Source organism: Eulemur rufifrons, chromosome 8 (genome assembly GCF_041146395.1).
Source record: "Eulemur rufifrons isolate Redbay chromosome 8, OSU_ERuf_1, whole genome shotgun sequence".
NCBI classification, from domain to species: Eukaryota; Metazoa; Chordata; class Mammalia; order Primates; family Lemuridae; genus Eulemur; species Eulemur rufifrons.
In genome coordinates this window covers 28,608,672-28,627,942 of record NC_090990.1, presented here as the reverse complement: position 1 = coordinate 28,627,942, position 19,271 = coordinate 28,608,672, and the positions used below count along the sequence as shown (strand labels likewise).

Below are 19,271 nucleotides of genomic sequence, written 5' to 3'. Positions count from 1 at the left end.
ATTGATCCTTTGTATTTTTTAAATCTCTATTTTATTTAGTTCTCCTCTGATATTTGTTATTTCCTTTCTTCTGCTAATTTTGGGTTTGGGTTGTTCTTGCTTTTCTAGTTCCTGGAGGTGCATCATTAGATTGCTAATTTGTAATCTGTCTACTTTTTTTTATTTTTGAGAAAAGGTCTCATCCTGTTGCCTGGGCCAGAGTGCAGTGACATCATCATAGCTCACTGCAACCTCAAACTCCTGGGCTCAAGTGATCCTCCTGCCTCAGCCTCCCAAGCAATTGGGACTATAGGCATGCACCACATGCCTGGCTAATTTTTCTATCTTTCGTAGAGGTTGAGTCTAACTATGTTGCTTAGGCTGGTCTTGAACTCCTGGCCTCAAGGGATCCTCCCACCTTGGCCTCCCAAAATGCTAAGATACAGGCATGTGCCACTGTGCCTAGCCTCTTTCTACTTTTTTGATGTAGGCATTTAATGCTATAAATTTCCCTCTTAGCACTGTTTTTACTGTGTCCCAGAGGTTTTGGTATGTTGTGATTCCATTTTTATTTGTCTCAAAAAAAAAATTTTTTTTGAGATAAAATCTCACTCCTTTGCCCAGGCTAGAGTGCAATGGCATGATCATAGCTCACTATAACCTAGAACTTCTGGGCTCCTCCCACCTCAGACTCCCAAATAGCTAAGACTACAGCCATGAGCCCTAACTTTTTGTAATTTTTGTAGAGACAGGGTCTCACTATGTTGCTCAGGCTCATCGCAAACTCCTGGCCTCAAGCAATCCTTTTGTCTTGGCCTCCCAAAGTGCTAGGATTACAGGCATGGGCCACTATGCCCAGCCTCAATTTTTTTTTAATTTCCATCTCAGTTTTGTTATAGATCCAATGGTTATTCAGGAGCATGTAGTTTAATTCCCTATATTTGTATAATTTCCAAAGTTCCTCTTAGTATTGATTTCTAGTTTTATTCCATTGTGGTCTGAGAAGATACTTGATAAGATTTTGACTTTTAAAAATTTGTTCAGACTAGTTTTGTAGTCCAACATATGGTCTATCCTGGTGAATGTTCCATGAGCTGATGAAAAGAATGTATATTCTGCAATTGTCAGATAGAATGTTCTGTAAATGTCTTGTAGGTCCATTTGGTCTAAAGTCCAATTTAAATCCAATGTTTCTGTGCTTGCTTTGGCAGCACATATACTAAAATTGGAAGGATACATTTCATCATGATAAATGTCATCCTTTCACTTCCAAGTTTAGGATTCCCTTGAGCATTTCTTGTACGGCTGGTCTAGTGGTGATGAATTCCCTTAGCATTTGCTTGTCTAGGAATGACTTTATTTCTCCTTCATTTATGAGGGATAATTTTGCTGGTATAACATTCTTTGCTGACAGTTGTTTTTTTTTCTTTCAGCGCTTTGAATATATCATCCCATTCTCTTCTGGCCTACAAAGTTTCTGCTGAGAAGTCCACTGTTAGTCTTAGGACTAACTTTTCTGAGGTCTTTCTATTGGTTTTCAGATTTCTCTTGCAATTCATTGAGCTTCTTTAAAATCAATATTTTGAATGCTTTATCTGGGATTTCAAGAATTTCTTTTTGGTTAAGCTTTATTGCTGAAGAATTGTTGTGTTCCTTTAGGGGTGTCATATTTCCTTGCTTTTTCGTGTTTCCTCATTTAGGGCCCCCAGTGGCAAGTGCATGTACCAGCCATGCTGGGTGGGGGCAAGGCAATCATCAGACCCCTGGTAGAATGCTCAGGTGAGGGGCAGCAGCCACCACACTGTGGTCCTGGCAAGGGGAGGGTGGGGCCAGCCCCAGCAGCCATAGCCTTGGCTGGTGGGTGAGGAACACATGTCCCTCTCACACTTCAGTCCCAGCAGGGCTCACTCCCTAGTCCTGACCATCACAGCAGATCTGGTTCACCGATCAGACCCAGTGGGCTGTGGCTAGCCTATAACTCAGCCCAAGCTTTAGGAGCCCCCACTCAGCTCAATACCAAGCCTCTGTGGCAACTCATGTCTCACTCGAGTTCCAGGGGCAGCACCTGCTTGCCTGTACTAGCACCCGCAGCCAACACCACACTCTCTTCTCAGGCCTAACTGTGGGAACTCATCCCTCACTCATGCTCCAGTTCTACAAGCAACAGCCTGAATTTCCCCAATACCTAAGACCAGCACATTTGGATTCCAGGACAGCATATAGTCTGTTAAAAGCTAAGTTCTAAAGTGGCATCTTGCAGTAGGCGCTTAACGGGAGCTGTTCCTTCTCACAGCCTCCAGGCAGCTTCTCACATTAGGCTCAGGCCTTGGGGAGGTCAAGGTGCTCTCCTATGTCCTGGACTGCATGATTCTTCAGTGGGAAAGTGGACTAGAGGAAGACTCTCAGTCACAGTCTAGCTGTACTGGGGAGTCACTCCCAGTTCCTGGCTTAGCCCTGCCAAGCAGGTTGCCTGTTGTCCTTCTCTTTCCTAGATTCCTGTGTTTCCTGCCACTTTTCTGTTGAATTCCTCTATTCCCTCTGGGATAGTGTATTCAAAATGTGATTGTCTACACACCACTCTGGTTGTTCTAAGTGGATGAGACACACTTGAAATGCTTCTAGTCAGCCATGGCCGCAGTGGTGGCGAGGGAGGCAGCAGTGGCCCTAGTGTGGGGCCCGGGAGTGCAGTCAGACTGGACTGCAGAGACCCACCTTTGTATTGTTTTAAGCCACTAAGTTTGTGGTAATTTCTTACAGTAGCAACAGAAAACTAATACTGTTATAACAAATACCTAGGCCGGGCATGGAGGCTCACACCTATAATCCTAGCACTCTGGGAGGCCAAGGCGGGCGGAAAACTTGAGGTCAGCAGTTCAAGACCAGCCTCAGCAAGAGTGAGACCCCATCTCTACTAAAAATAAAAAAAACATTAGCCGGGCATGGTGGTATGCACCTGTAGTCCCAGCTACTCGGGAGGCTGAGGCAGTAGGATTGCTTGAGCACAGGTGGTTGCTGTGAACTAGGCTGATGCCACAGCACTCTAGCCTGGGCAACAGAGTGAGACTCTGTCTCAAAAAACAACAACAAAAATCTAAACATGCAAAAGTAGCTTTAGAATGAACAATGGGAAGAAGCAGGAAAAACTTTGAGGAGCATGACGGAAAAAACTTACATGGGTTTCCTTGAGCAGACTATTAGCAGAAATATGAACATTAACAACTCTGACAGGGAGGACTCAGAAATAAATGAGGAGCATGGTAAAAAATATATAAAAATCAATTTAGAGACTACCTAAATCATCCTGAACAGACTTGGTAAAAATATGAATGTTAAAGGTGTAATGGGTTAAGGATCAGAAGGAAACGAGGCATAGGTTATTGGAAACTGGAGAAAAGGGGATCCTTGTCACACAGTGAGAAAATGCTTAGCATCGTGCCTGGAAGTTATGTTGAAGTTCTAAGCAGAACTTAGAAACAACAAACTTGGAAATTTAGCTGAGGAGATTTTTAAGCAAAGTGTTGAAGGGTGTGGCCTGGTTTCTTCTTGCTGCGTATAATAAAATGTGAGGGGAAATAGATAATATGAGAGAACTGTTAAACAAAAAATGAACCAGGACTTGATGATTTAGGGGATTCTCAGCCTATTCAAATTGTAAAAAATGTTAGAATAATGAAATTCAGTGTCAGGAACGTGGACTTTTTTGTGCGTGCTTCGGCAACACATATATTAATAGCAAAATTGGAACAATACAGAGGAGATTGGCATGGCCCCTGCGCAAGGATCACGAAGCATTCCATATTAAAAAGAAAAAAAAAAAAGACGATGTGTGCTTTAGAGAACAAGCTGAGAATACGGCCAGATGACCTTTTGCTAATACCTCGGAAAGATCAAAAGATCAGAGTATTCAATCACATAAATGGCTTTTTGAAGAGATTTAGAATGTGACTCATATATCCCCACTGCTACCTCAACAGGAGCCAAAAATAGAAATGAGAGCATCTAGAGAAGACCTGCGAAGGAGCTTTTTGTCTAATGGAGTGAATTCCCAGGACATACATGAGAGACCCACAAGGTTCTTGGGAATTTATACGAGCAGGAACACTGCAGCTTGGACTGAAAGGGATAGAGAGAGTATGAAATGAAAGAAGGCTGTGAGATCCTCAAAATTACACAGGTAGGAAACAAGTCAATAAACCTATCCAGCTGCAAACATGTGCTGAACCTTTCATGAAAAAGGAATGACTCAGAGGGTGGAGATGTGAGCCCAAAGGGCAAAGCCTTGAACCATAGAGTGTTATCCCTAGGACCTGAACCCTGATGGAGTTTGTCTAACTTAATTTTGAAATTGCTTTTTGCATGGGAATGTCTATAACTGCTATCCTACGCCATTGTATTTTAGGAGCAGACAGCTTGTTTTCTAATGTCATATGTCCACAGATGGAAAAGAACTCTGCCCCAGGATAGATTATTCTGAGTCTCATCTAATACCTAATTTAGACTATGTCAATGATAAGATTTGAAATTCTTGAACTGAAGAGACTTAGATGAGACTTTGGAGTTTGAGTTGATGCTCTAAGTGGCTGAGACTTTTGGGGACCTTAGAATGATGTGAATGTATTTCACATGTGAGATAGACATGAATATTTGGGGGCCAGAGAACAGACTGTGGTACACAGAGTAAAGAACTGTCAAATATGTCTATGTCCTAATCCCCAGAATTTGTGAATCTGTTACATTACATGGCAAAAACGGACCTTGCAGATGTAATTAAGTTAAAGAGCACGAGATGGGGAGATTGTCCCAGATTAACTGGGTGGGCCCAATGTAATCACAAGGGTCCTTAAAAGTGGGACAGGAAGACAGAAGAGAGAAGCAGAGGGAGATTTTGTTCTGGAAGAGTGGTCAGTAAAATGCAACTCTGCTGGTTTTGAAGATGGAGGAAGGAGGAACCAAGGAAAGTCAGAAGCCTCTAAAAGGTGGAAAAGGCTGGAAAATGAATTCTCTTAGAGCCGCCAGAAAGTAACACTGAGGGTAAACAAGCAGTGAAAGTGGAAGCAAGGAGTCAAAATTAAGAGGCAGTTGCAATAATCCAAGTAAAAGAGGATGGTGTGCTGAGTAAGGCAGTTGCAGTGGGATGCAGAGAGGGGATGGATTAAACACCTGTGAGGTGCAGCCACTGGGACATGGTGACAGTACTCCTGAGGGAGGAGAGAGGGACAAGTCAAGGCTGACACCCATATTTTTGGCTTAAGCAATAGGGCAGAGGGTGGAACCACTGGCTTCATAGGCCACACAGGAAGAGGGACAGGTTTGTGGGCGAGAGATAATTTCATTTTGGACAAGTCAAGTTGGTGGTGCCTGTGGAACATCCAACAAGCAGTTGGAGAGGCAGGTCAGAGGCTCTGGGGGAAACACACAGGTGACAGTTAAAGTCAATGGGGTGGACAAGATGGCCCAGGAAGAGTATGGAGAGTAAGAAGGGAAGGACAGGACTTTGTGGAGTGCTAAGTAAGGGTGTGCAGAGAAAAGAAATCTACAAGGACCTGGTTTCTACCTGAAATAAATAGCCAAGGCGCTCCAGGCACAATGGTAAGCGCTTCATGGGCATCAAGAGGCATTGGAATTCTCCCCATTTTACAAATGAGGAAACTGAGTCTTAAAGAGGTGAGGTGACTTGCCCAAAACCACACAATCAGTATGTGGTGGAAGCAGGATCCAAGTCTAGCTGAATCCAAATTCCAAGTTCTAATTCCCCAGAAGCCACAATCTCTCCCCTCGTTGAGCTCCCACGGTGCTTAACCTACCTCTCCGTTTCTCGCCCGAGAAAGGGATTTTCAGCATGGCGTGCTGTGGCAAAGGACCACTAGGTGGCGCCAGAGGACCAGCCAGCCTGATTACTGCCCACCTGGATGGAGCTGGACTGAGGGGCTGGTGGGAAAGGGAGCCCGGCCTTTTCTTCCCGCCCTGCACACCCGCGCCTCCTTCCTGTCAGAGTTCGGAAGAAACGATCAGGAGATCGAAAGGTTAGCGATTAGGGTCTGAGGACTATATACTGCTCAGGCATCAAGTCAAGCAGAAGAGTCTAAGAATTCTTCTCTGAAAAAGGCTAGAAACAGTAAAATAAAAGCTTGTGGCAAGCTGGTCGCCAGGCTGGTCTCAGCGCCACTCCCCTCTCCATTTTTGTGTGGAGCCCAAAATTCACAACCCTATGCTGCAGCCTTCGGGCAAGAGGGAGGAAATGCATGTTACCGGGACCTACCCTGGACCAGAAACTGGGAAAATAGGTGTGTGTCCCTGGGGAGATCATTTCCTTCCTCTAAGCCTCAGGTTTCCTGTGTATAAAATGGGGATAATCAAGGGATCTACCTCATCGAGTGGCTGTGAGGAGTTAATGACAAAATGCATGTAACACATAGTGAATTATCTGTCATATAGCAAGTGCTTGATAAATATTGTTATAAATGCACAATACTTAAATATGTAAATTATAAACATTATTATTGTATTTGTCAGGGTTCGCCAGAGAAACAAAACCGATAGGATACACACAGACATGTAAGAAGAGGTTTATTACGGGAGTTGGCTCACGTGATTACGAAGGCCAAGGAGTGCAGTGATCTGCCATGCGCAGGCTGGAGACCCAGGGGAGCCAGTGGTGCAATTCAGCCCCAGGTCAAATGTCTAAGAAAGGGTGGGGCTGGTTTAAGGCTCAATGACTAAAGGTCCAAGAACCAGGAACTCTGATGTCTAAGGACAAGAGGAGAGAGATGTCCCAGCTCAAGGACAAAGAGAATTCACCTTTCCCCTGCCTTATGTTCTAGTTGGGCCCTCGATGGATTGGATTATATCCACTTACCTAGATGAGGGTGGACGTTCTTTGCTCAGTCTACTGATTCAAATGCTAATCTCTTCCGGAAACACTCTCACGGACACACCTATAAGTAATGTCTTGCCAGCTAATATCCCTTAGCCTAGTTGGGTTGACACATAAAATTATCCATCACAATTATTAATAAATGATGGTTCCTAGCTACACTTTTCATGATTATGTCATTTAATTATTTCCTCTCACCACAGGCCTGACACATGGTAAGTCCTCAAGAAATATTTGTGGGATAAAAAACTAACAATGGATTTCAGCCATGTTTTCTGGACTAATCCAGCTTGTTGGTCCTGGAGAGACTTTCTGGAGATGAAAGATCAACAGGAGTTAGCTAAGGATCACTGTACCCTCTATAGAAAACACAACAGAACCTGGCTGCAGAGAAAATGCTCAGTAAATATTTCAGAAAGAAGAAAGGGAAAGAGGAGGAAAGGAGGGAGAAAGAGAGAAATGAAGGAAAAGGAAGAAGACAGGAATGAAAGAAAAGCTCAAGGAGCTTTATTTATTTTTTATTTTAGCTTAGGATCTCTGAGACGGAGGCTGCAAATGGGATCCCAGCAAAATGTTTCCTGGAGAGTTGATACCGATATACTCTAGGTTCCCATAGTCCCCCAAATGTCCTCCAATGTAGCTCTCAGCACACTCCAGTCTTCTCTGAACCCGTAATCCCAAATGTGAGCTCTGTAAAAGGAGGGACTGTATCTATTTTGTCCAGTGTTCGACATACCTACTACAAAGAAGGAGCCCACTAAACTTTAAGTTCCCACACTGGGCTGAGTTCTAGCTCTGGTAATGGTGGAGTAGATTGCATCTGACTAACCCTCCCACGGATGACAATTATATTAATAAATGCTGGTCAAAATATTTTTTTCTTTTTCTTTTTTTTTTTTTTTTGAGACAGAGTCTGGCTCTGTTGCCCAGGCTAGAGTGCCGTGGTGTCAGCCTGGCTCACAGCAACCTCAAACTCCTGGGCTCAAGTGATCCTCCTGCCTCAGCCTCCCGAGTAGCTGGGACTACAGGCATGCACCACCATGCCTGTCTAATTTTTCTATATATATTTTTAGTTGTCCATCTAATTTCTTTCTATTTTAGTAGAGACGGGGTCTCGCTCTTGCTCAGGCTGGTCTTGAACTCCTGAGCTCAAACGATCCACCCGCCTCAGCCTCCCAGAGTGCTAGGATTACAGGCATGAGCCACCACGCCCGGCCCACGTTTATATGGATTTTCCACCAAGGAAAAATTCTTAGTTTCCATAGCACAATAAAGCTAAAATTCAAGCAGAAATTCAGAACCTTGTTGGTCTGATGAATCAGAGGACAGAGTTCAGGGCTGTTACAGTGACTGAAAATTGAGGGACAAACCCAGAAAGAAAAGATCCACAAAGAGGAATAACCAAAAATCTGCACATAAACTCCCCTCAAATCCTTGGCTAAGCCTTGAACTGCATGTGCACAAACAAGACTCCAAATAACTCAAGGGGAAACCGATAGCTGGAAGGATGAAAGTACTGAGCCGAGATTTTAGCTGCTACCCACTGACTGCAAGGAAGACAGTTTGAAGTTCAAATTCTGCCAGGTTACTAGAGCTGGTAAAAGACATTCCACTAAAATCTCAAAAGGGCTAAACCTTAGGAGAAAACTCTATATTCTGAGATTAAGAGATACACCGTACAACTAGCAGCAAAACCAAAAGTAAACTTAGAGCCCTGGTACAGCCCTGAACATCTTACCTGTAAAGACACATATAAACTGAGAGTAAACAGATGGAAAAAAATATTCTACATAAATGAAAGCCAAAACCAAGCAAGAGCAGCTATGTTTATGTCAGATAAAACAGACTCGAAGTCAAGAATAGTAAAAAATGAAAAAAGAAGATAAAGAAGGTCATTGTATAATGAAAAAAGGAATCAATCCAGCAAGAGGATACCACAATTCTAAACATATATGCACTCAACACTGGAGCACCTAGATTCATAAAGCAAATATTACTAGATCTAAAGAGACAGAGAGACTGCAGTACATAATAGCAGGAGATTTTGACACCCCACTCTCAGCATGAGACAGATCATCTAGACAGAAAATCAGCAAAAAAAACATTGGATTTAAACTGAACTTAGACCAAATAGACCTAACAGACACTTACAGAACATTCTATCCAACAGCTGTAGAATATACATTCTTTTCATCAGCACATGGAACATTCACCAGGATAGACCATATGTTAGGCTACAAAACAAGTCTCAACAAATTTTTAAAAATCAAAATCTTATCAAGTATCTTCTCAGACCACAATGTAATAAAACTAGAAATCAATACTAAGAAGAACTTTGGAAACTGTGCAAATACATGGAATTAAGCAACATGCTCCTGAGGGACCACTGGGTCAACAAAGAAACTAAGAAAGAAATCAAGCAAATTTTTGAAACAAATGAAAATGGGAAGACCACATACCTGTGGGATACAGTGAAAGCAGTGCTAAGTGAGACATTTATAGCATTAAATGTATACATCAAAGAAGTAGAAAGATTACAAATTAACAATCTAATGATGCACCTTAAGGAACCATAAAAGCAAGAGCAACCCAAACTCAAAATTAGTAGAAGAAAAGATACAATAAAGATCAGAGCAGAACTAAAGAAATGGACACTGGAAAAAAACACAAAAGGTCAGAAAGCAGAAGTTGGTTCTTCAAAAAGATAAACAAAATTGATAAACCATTAGTTAGACTAACCAAGAAAAGAAGAGAAAAAACTAAAATAAAATCAGAAATGAAAAAGGAGACTTTACAATTGATACTACAAAAAAAAAAAAAAAGATCATTAGAGACGATTACAAACAACTATACACTGACAAACTGGAAACCTAGAGGAAATAGATAAATTCCTGGAAGCATACAATCTACCAAGATCAAACCAGGAAGAAATAGAAAACCTGAACAGACCAATAACGAGTAGTGAGATTGAGTCAGTAATTAAAAAAAAATCACCCAATAAAGAAAATCCTGGGACCGGATGGATTCACAGCCAAATTCTATGAAATATAAAAGAAGAACTAATACTAATCCTCCTGAAACTATTCCAAAAAACAAAACAAAACAAAAAAACAAAGAGAAGAGAATTCTCTCTAACTCATTCTATATGGCCAGCATTACCTTGATACCAAAACCAGACAAGGACACAACAAAAAAAGAAAACTACAGCCCAATATCCCAGATGAACATAGATGCAAAACTCCTCAGCAAAATACTAGCAAACTGAATCCAATATCACTTCCAAAAGATAATACATCATGATCAAGTGGGACTCATACCAGGGATGCAAGGATGGTTCAACATACACAAATCAATAAATATGATAAATCACATCAACAAATTAAGGATGAAAACGATATGATCATCTCAATAGCTGCAGAAAAAGCATTTGATAAAATCCAGCATCCCTTCATGATAAAAACTCTCAAGAAACTGGGAATATAAGGAACATACCTCAAAATAATAAAGGCTGTATAGGACAAATGCACAGCTAACATCATACTGGATGGGAAAAAGTTGAAAGCCTTTTCTCTAGGAACTGCAACAAGATAAGGATGCCCACTTTCAGCACTCCTATTCAACATAATACTGGACGTCCTTGCCAGAGCAATCAGGCAAGAGAAAGAAAGAAAAGGCAACCAAATTAGAAAGGAGAAAAGTCAAATTATCCCTGTTCATTGATATGATCTTATATCTAGAAAAACCTAAAGATTCCACCAAAAAAACTCTTATATTTGCTAAATGAATTCAGTAAATTTGCAGGATACAAAATCAACACGCAAAAATCAGTAGCATTTCTATACACCAATAATGATCTAGCTGAGAAAGAAATCAAGAAGGCCAGCCCACTTACAATACCTACAAAAGGAAATACCTAGAAATAAATTTAACCAAGGAGGTAAAAGACCTCTACAAGGAAAACTACAAAACACTGATGAAAGAAATTAAAGATGAAACAAATGTAAAAACATCTCATGCTCATGGATTGAAAGAATTAATATTTTTTAAATGATCATATTGTCCAAAGCGATCTACAGACTCAATGCAATTCCTACTAAAATATCAATGTTATTCTTCATAGAATTAGAAAAAACAACCCTAAAATTTAAATGGTATCCAAAAGGAGCCTGAATAGCCAAAGTGATCCTGAGGAAAAACAATAAAGGTGAAGGCATCACATTACCTGACTTCAAAATATATTATAAGGTGGGTGGGCGTGGTGGCTCACACCTGTAATCCTAGCACTCTGGGAGGCCAAGGTGGGAAGATTGCTTGAGGTCAGGAGCTCAAGGCCAGCCTGAGCAAGAGCAAGACCCCATCTCTACTAGAGATAGAAAAATTAGCCAGGCATGGTGATGCACGCCTATAGTCCCAGCTCCTCAGGAGGCTGAGGCAGAAGGATTGCCTGAGCTCAGGAGTTTGACGTTGCTGTGAGCTAGGCTGACGCCAGGGCACTCTAGCCCAGGCAACAGGGAGAGACTCTGTCTCAGAAAAAAGAAAAAAGAAATCATGACATTTGCAGCAACATGGATAGAACTGAAGGTCATTATCTTTAATAATAAGCCAGGCATAAAAAGAATATATCACATGTTCTCACTTATATATGGGAGCTAAAATATTTGATCACATGGAGGTAGAAAGTAAAAGGATAGATAACAGAGACTGGGATGGGTGAGTGGGAGGCAGAGGGGAGGAGAGAAGTGGGTTAAAGGTACAAACATGTAGTAAAATATTAAATAATAATAGAAGGAATAAATTCAATGTTTGGCGTCAGAGTAGGGTGACTATACTTAATAAAAATGTATTGTACTAGGGTGATGGACACCCTAAATACTCTGACTTGATTACTATGCATTATGTACATGTAATAAAATCTCACATGTACACCATAAATTTGTACATATAATATATACATATCTCCAGACAAAAACTTGCACACAAACATTCATAGCTGCATTTTTCACAATAGCCAAAAAGTGGAAACAACCCAAATGTTTACTGACAGATGAGGAGATAAATAAAATGCGTTATATCCACATAATGGAATATTATTTGGTGATGAAAAGAGATGCAGCACTGATACATGTTACAACATGGACAAACCTTGAAAACATTCTAAGTGAAAAAAGTGAGCAACAAAGGATCACATATTCTACTATTTCATTTATATGAAATATTCCTAATAGGCAAATCTATAAAGGCAGCAAGTAGCTTGATGGCTGTCTAGAGCTGGGAAGAAGGGGCAGTTAGGAACACATGGGGAGTGACTGCTAGTAGGTACAGGAATTCTTTCTGGAGTGATGAAAATGTTCTAAAATTGATTGTGGTGGCAACTGTACAACTCTGTGAATATGCTCAAAACCACTAAATTTTATGCTTTAAATAAATGAATTGTATGGTATGTGAATTATATCTCAATATAGCAGTTATAAAAACTAATAGAACTGAAAAAAGAAACAAAAAAATGCATAATTATAGTTGGAAAGTCAACATTCCCTTCCCAACATAGATGTAACAACTTGATAGAAAATAAGCCAGGATATAGACAACTCGACAAACCATCAACCAATAAGATCTAATTGACATTTGTAGAGTATTTTACCCAACAATTGCAGAATACACATTCTTTTCAAGTTCACATAAAACATACCAAGACGGACCATATCCTAGGCCTAAAGCAAATCTCAACCAATGTAAAAGGATTAAACCATACAGAATGGGTTCTCTGACTATGATAGAATCCGAGTAGGAATCAATAACTAAAAGATATCAAGAAACTCTCCAGAGACTTTGGAGAGTTTGGAAACTAAATGACACATTTCTACATAATCCATGGTTTGAAGAAGAAATCTCATGGGAAAAATACATATTGAAGTGAATGAAACTTAAAATAAAACATCAAAATTGATGGAAAATAGTTCAATCAGTGCTGGTAGGGACATACACAGCACTAAATACATACAATAGAAAAAAAGAAAAGTCTCCAATCAGTAATGTAAGCTCCCATCATAGAACCTAGAAAAAGAAGAGCAAAATAAATCCAAAGCAAACAGAAGAAGGTAATTAACAAAAATAACAACAGAAATAAAATTTAAAACAGAAAACAGTAGAGAAAAATCAATGAAACAAAGGATTGGTTTTTTACAAAGGCCAGTGAAACTGACAAATCTCTGACAAGACAGACAAAGAAAAAAGAGAGAAGACAAAAATTACCAATAAGAATGAAACAAAGAATGTTACCACTGACGTTACAAACATCAAAAAGATAAGGGAATTCTACAAATGACTCTAGACACAAAAATTTGACAACTCAGATGAACTGAAACAATTCCTCAAATAACACAAACTACTATTATTTATCCAACATGAGATAGATAATTTGAATAGTCCTGTAATTACTAAGAAAATTGAATTTATAATTTAACACTCCCTACCCCAAAATATCTTCAGGCTCATATGATTTCACTGTTGAATTCTACCAAATGTTTTAAGAATAAACACAATCTGTTCCAGAAAATAGAAGAAAAGAGAATACTTTCCAATTCATTTTATGAAGCTAGTATTACCCTGATATTATAGCAAAACCACAGATAATATAGCAATAAAGAAAGCTATGGACCAATTCTCTTATGATATGGATGCAAAATTCTTAACAAAAAATTCAGTGACATATACAATTATATAACTCATGGCTGGTTCAATATTCAAAAATCACAAAAACAAGACCAAAAAAAAAAAATTACAAAAATTAGCCAGGCATGGTGGCACGTGCCTGTAGTCCCAGCTACTCAGGAGGCTGAGGCAGGAGTACTGCTTGAGCCCAGGAGTTTGAGGTGGCAGTGAGCTATGATGACACTACTGCACTCTAGCCTGGGCAACAGAGTGAGACTGTGTCTCAAAAAAAGCAAAAAAATCGATCAAAGTAACCCACCATATTACCAAACTAAATAAGAAAAATCACATTATTGTATCAATGGATGACAAAGCATTTGACAAAATTCTACACTCATTCATGATTAAAAAAAAACTCTCAGCAAACTAGGAATATAGAAGTTCCCCAACTTGATAAAAGCTATTTGCAAAAGAAGTACAACTAACTTATACTTAATTATGAAAAAGCAAATAATGTCCCCCCCCACCCCCGTATTAGTCAGGGTTCAACCAAAGAAACAGAATCAGTAGGAGATATATACTAAGTGACTTAGTGCAAGAAACTGGCTTATGAAATTGTGGGGGCTGGCAAGGCAAATCCAAAACCTGTAGGGCCATCAGGAAACATGCACTGGAGCTTTCAGGATGAGCTGAAGCTGCTATGAACAGGCAGAGTTTCTTGTTCTTCAGGGAATTCTCAGTTCTGCCTTTCAATTGATTGAATCAGGTCCATCCAGATTATCTAGGGTAATTTCCTTTACTTATATAATCAACTGGTTAAAAACTTTAATCACATTTACAAAATACTTCCACAGCAACACCTAGATTGGTGTTTGATCAAATAACTGAGGACTCTAGCCTAGCCAGATGGATACATAAAATTGACCATCACAGCCCCTAAGATCTGGAAAGAGGTAAGTATGCTGCCTCTCACCACTATTCTTCAACAGAGTGCTGGAAGCGCTAGCCAGTGCAATAAGACAAGAAATGGAAATGAAAGGCATATGGATAGGAAAGGAAAAACTAAAACTGTCCCTTTGTGCAGATGATTGTCTACATAGAACATTAAAAAAAAAACTACTTAAAAAAAGACCCTCTATAATTAATAAGCGATTCAACAGAGTATTAGGATACAAAGATAAATATACAAAAATCAATTATATTTATGTACTAACAGTGAACACATAAACAGAGAAATTACAAATACAGTATCATTTACAATCACTTAGAAATTATATATTTAGGGATAAAATTAACAAAACCTATCCAAGATTTGTCTGCTGGGAATTATAATATGCTTATTAAAGAAATCAAAGAATAACTAAATAAATGGGAGATATATCATAGATTGGAAGATGACAATATAGTAAAGATGTTGATATGCAGGTTTAACACAATTCCTATCAAAATACTAGCAAGAATTTTTATTTTTTTATTTTTTTTTATCATATTATTATTTTTTTTTTGAAACAGAGTCTTGCTTTGTTGCCCAGGCTAGAGTGAGTGCCGTGGCGTCAGCCTAGCTCACAGCAACCTCAAACTTCTGGGCTTAAGCGATCCTACTGCCTCAGCCTCCCGAGTAGCTGGGACTACAGGCATGCGCCACCATGCCCAGCTAATTTTTTTCTATATATATTTTAGTTGGCCAGATAATTTCTTTCTATTTTTAGTAGAGACAGGGTCTCGCTCTTGCTCAGGCTGGTCTCGAACTCCTGACCTTGAGCGATCCACCCGCCTCGGCCTCCCAGAGTGCTAGGATTACAGGCATGAGCCACCGCGCCCGGCCAAGAATTTTTAAAAATATGGACAAGATTATTCTAAAATTTGCCTGCAAAAGCAGAGGAAATAGAGTAATTAAAACAATTTTTAAAAAGAAGAATAAAGAGGGAGGAATCAGTCTACTTGACTGGATCATACATACATTGCTACTGGGAGTGTAAAATGGTATGGTATAGCCCCTTGGAAAATTGTTTGGAAGTTTCTTTAAAAAAAAAAAGAAGAAGAAGCAGCCTCTATCATACACCAGCAATTGTACTCCAGGGCATTTATCCAGAGAAATGAAAGCTTATGTTCACCCAAAAACTTATACATAAATGTTCACAGCAGCTTTATTCAAAAATAATTAAAAACAGGAAACAATCCAGATGTGTTTCAGTGGTGACTGGTTAAACAAACCATGGTGCATCCATGCCATGGCATTCTTTTTTTTTTTTTTTTTTTTTGAGACAGAGTCTCACTCGCCTGGGCTAGAGTGCCAGGGCATCAGCCTAGCTCACAGCAACCTCAAACTCCTGGGCTTAAGCGATCCTCCTGCCTCAGCCTCCCAAGTAGCTGGGACTACAGGCATGCACCACCATGCCCGGCTAATTGTTTCTATATATATTTTTAGCTGTCCATATAATTTCTTTCTATTTTTAGTAGAGATGGGGTCTCGCTCTTGCTCAGGCTGGTCTCGAACTCCTGACCTCAAGTGATCCTCTGCCTTGGCCTCCTAGAGTGCTAGGATTACAGGCGTGAGCCACCGTGCATGCCATGGCATTCTACTCGGCAATCAAAGGAATGAGCTACGGACACATGCAACAACATGGGTGAAAATCCAGAGCACAATGCTGGGTGAAAAAAGCTAAAACCCCAAAATGTTACATACTGCACTATTCCATTATATCACATTTTTTTAAATGACAAAATTATAGAAATAGAGAACAGATTAGTGGTTGTAAGAGGTTAAGGAAGGCTTGGAGGTGGAGGGAAGTGGTTTAGCTATAAAAGGGCAACACGAGGGATCCTTCTGGTGATGGAAATGTTCTCTACCTTGACAGTATCAGTATCAAGTCTTGGTTGTAATGTTGTAATATAGTTTTGCAAGATGTTACCATTGGGGGAATCTGGGTAAAGAATGCACAGAATCTCTTTGTATTATTTCTTACAAAAGCATGTGAATCCACAATTATCCTGAAATAAAATGTTTAATAAAAATAGAGAGCCTTCATGACTTGTGTGACACTAACACGTAGTCTAACACTGCAGTACCTCGTCCTCCAACAGACCAGTATCAGCTGGTGGCCTATTAGGCTGACAGCAGGAGGTGAGTGGTAGGTGGGTACTTACAGCTGCTCCCCATCGCTGGCATCACCACCTGAGCTCCACCACCCCCCCACCATCTGTGGAAAAATTGTCTTCCAGGAAACTAGTTCCTGGTGCCAAAAAATTGGGGGAACACTGGCCTAACACATGAAATTGGAATCCAAGAAAGAGAGAAGAAGGAATGGCTAGAAAGCTGCTATGAGGAGGGGGGTGGAGCAAAAAAAGAAAAAGAAAAAGAAAAAGAAAGCTGCCACGCACAGGCAGAATTTCCTCTTCTTCAGGGAAATTCTTTGGCTGGGGTGGGGGCTCACACCTGTAATCTCAGTACTTTAGGAGGCCTAGGCAGGAGGATCGATTGCTTGAGGCCAGGAGTTCAAGATCAGACTGAGAGACTGACCAACATAGTGAGAACTCCACCTCTATGAAGTTTTTTAAATTAGCCAAGCGTGGTGTTGCCCTAGCTACATAGTCCTAGCTACTCACTGATTTTGTTGGGGATTGCATGAAGTTTATAGATTAATTTGATGTCTTTGCAACATTAAATTTTCTTATCCAGGAATGTAGATGTATGACTCTCCACTTACTCAGGATCTCTCTGCTCCTTAGGAGCCATATGTGATTGGCTGGAACCTCTAGCCCATGTCTTGGGGTCCAAAGCCTTCCCTAAGATTTCTCGTGGTTGGCTCCAGCTTTGAGCTTCAGCTAACACTGAATTGGTTCAGTTGATAACCCCAAGTGTGGTAGAATGTATTTTCCAAAGACGGTTGCATCAATATCTATTCCATCCCCCATGCTCTTCTTTTTTTTTTTTTTTTTTTTTTTTTGAGACAGAGTCTCACTTTGTTGCCCAGGATAGAGTGCGGTGGCATCAGCTTAGCTCACAGCAACCTCAAACTCCTGGGCTCAAGCGATCCTCCTGCCTCAGCCTCCCGAGTAGCTGGAACTACAGGCATGCACCACCATGCCCGGCTAATTTTTTCTATATATATTTTTAGATGTCCATATAATTTCTTTCTATTTTTTTAGTAGACATGGGGTCTTGCTCTTGCTCAGGCTGGTCTCGAACTCCTGAGCGCAAATGATCCACCCGCCTCGGCCTCCCAAAGTGCTAGGATTACAGGTGTGAGCCACCATGCCCGGCCCCATGCTCTTCTTGAACTGTGACATTGACACATCCATCAAGAGGTGGGGGTCTCTGTTCCCTCCCCCTTGAACCTGGGCAGACCTTTGTAATTGCCTAAACCAAAAGAATGTGGTGAAAGTGGCACTGAATGACTTTCAAGAGAAGGTCCTAAGAGGCGATTCTCTTCAGGCTGGTGTTCTCCTCCCTCTGAGTTATGGAGGATGTTCAGCTACCTTGAAGCCACCATGCTGGAGAGATCCCCTGGAAAGCCCACAAAGGGATAAAATAGAGAGCTGTCCAATAAACTTGCCAGCCCCAGCTGTTGAAGGCTTCCCATTACAGACGTCAGTCGTGGGCAAAGAAACCTTCTAGATGACTCCAGCCCTAGCCATCATTAGACTGCAACCTCGTAACAGACCCCAGGCCAGAACCAACCAGCAGAGCCACTCCTGGATTCCTGATCCAAGAAATCGTTGCTTTAAGCCACTAAATTTTGGGGAGATTTGTTATGCTGCAATAAACAATTAATACACCAATGTGTGCTATCCAAATGTGAAGCTCATCCCTTTTCCACAATTTCCACTCCCCAAAAAGAAAACTTACACAAGGCCTTTGTGTGTTTAGCCAACCAGAGATGAAGAGGTGAATGGCATAAAACCAACAACTTAAAATTGAATTTGAACACCTCAATTCTTAAATATCCTTTACACATTTACCGTTCCCCCCCAACTCCAAGCAACGCCCACCATCCCTCCTCTCTTACCTCCTCCTCCTCTCATCTTACTTCCAACAAATTCTAAATTCTTCCTCATTCTGTTAGGCAGAGCAATTAAATTCTCTCAAGCACTTTCTCCCAAATTCAGCTCCAGGACAACTTTCAAAGTCCGGGGCCCTTTGATAACCTGCCCAGGGGAGTTGTACCTCACTAGGTAACAGCAAATGTTCTCTTTGATCATTTTATTGGTCTGCTTATGGAAGGCTTCCTCATATTGGGTGCAGACCTGGTAAATAGGTGGTTCTCTATAAATCATAACAAAAGCTAGAACATATCAAGCACCTACCCAGTACTGGTGCCAGGTTAAACATCATCTCATTCGATCTTCACAAAAACCGTTTAAGATAGGGACCTATTATTATCTCCATTTTACAGATGAGGAAACTGAGACTTCGTATAGTTTTAGGTGCCTGTGGTATACTTGCAGCTGTGAGAGTCCGATTCCAAAGCACTTTGCCAATATTGCTTAAGCGAATGAAAGGAAAGGGAAGGAACTCTGGAGACAGGCTCTTGTGGACAGTGGGTTTTGGAAACGGGTAAATAAGGTGGTGGTTGTTCCCATGAACATGGAGGAGATCACTGGAGAAACTGAATGAGAAGGCCCAATCCTAGAGTCATCAGTGCCTCAGGGAGCTGCACTGAGGAGAGAAGAAAAGACAATAGAGGAAGTCAGGGAGCCGGACGATGGCAGCTTGGACAGGAAAGACTTCAAGGACAGCATGGCCAGGGGCAGGTGGAGGTGCCAA

General features: G+C 40.7%; 2 protein-coding genes and 1 pseudogene across 2 annotated transcripts in view; 1 reads left to right on the top strand and 2 right to left on the bottom strand.

Moving 5' to 3' along the window:
* The window catches only part of EXO5 (exonuclease 5), a 155,305-nt gene that overhangs the window by 117,002 nt on the left and 19,032 nt on the right, over window positions 1–19,271 (bottom strand). The window lies entirely within an intron of this gene.
* Window positions 1–19,271, bottom strand: part of SMAP2 (small ArfGAP2) — an 84,928-nt gene that overhangs the window by 62,079 nt on the left and 3,578 nt on the right. The window lies entirely within an intron of this gene.
* On the top strand, window positions 3,684–3,782 carry LOC138391105 (U6 spliceosomal RNA; annotated as a pseudogene).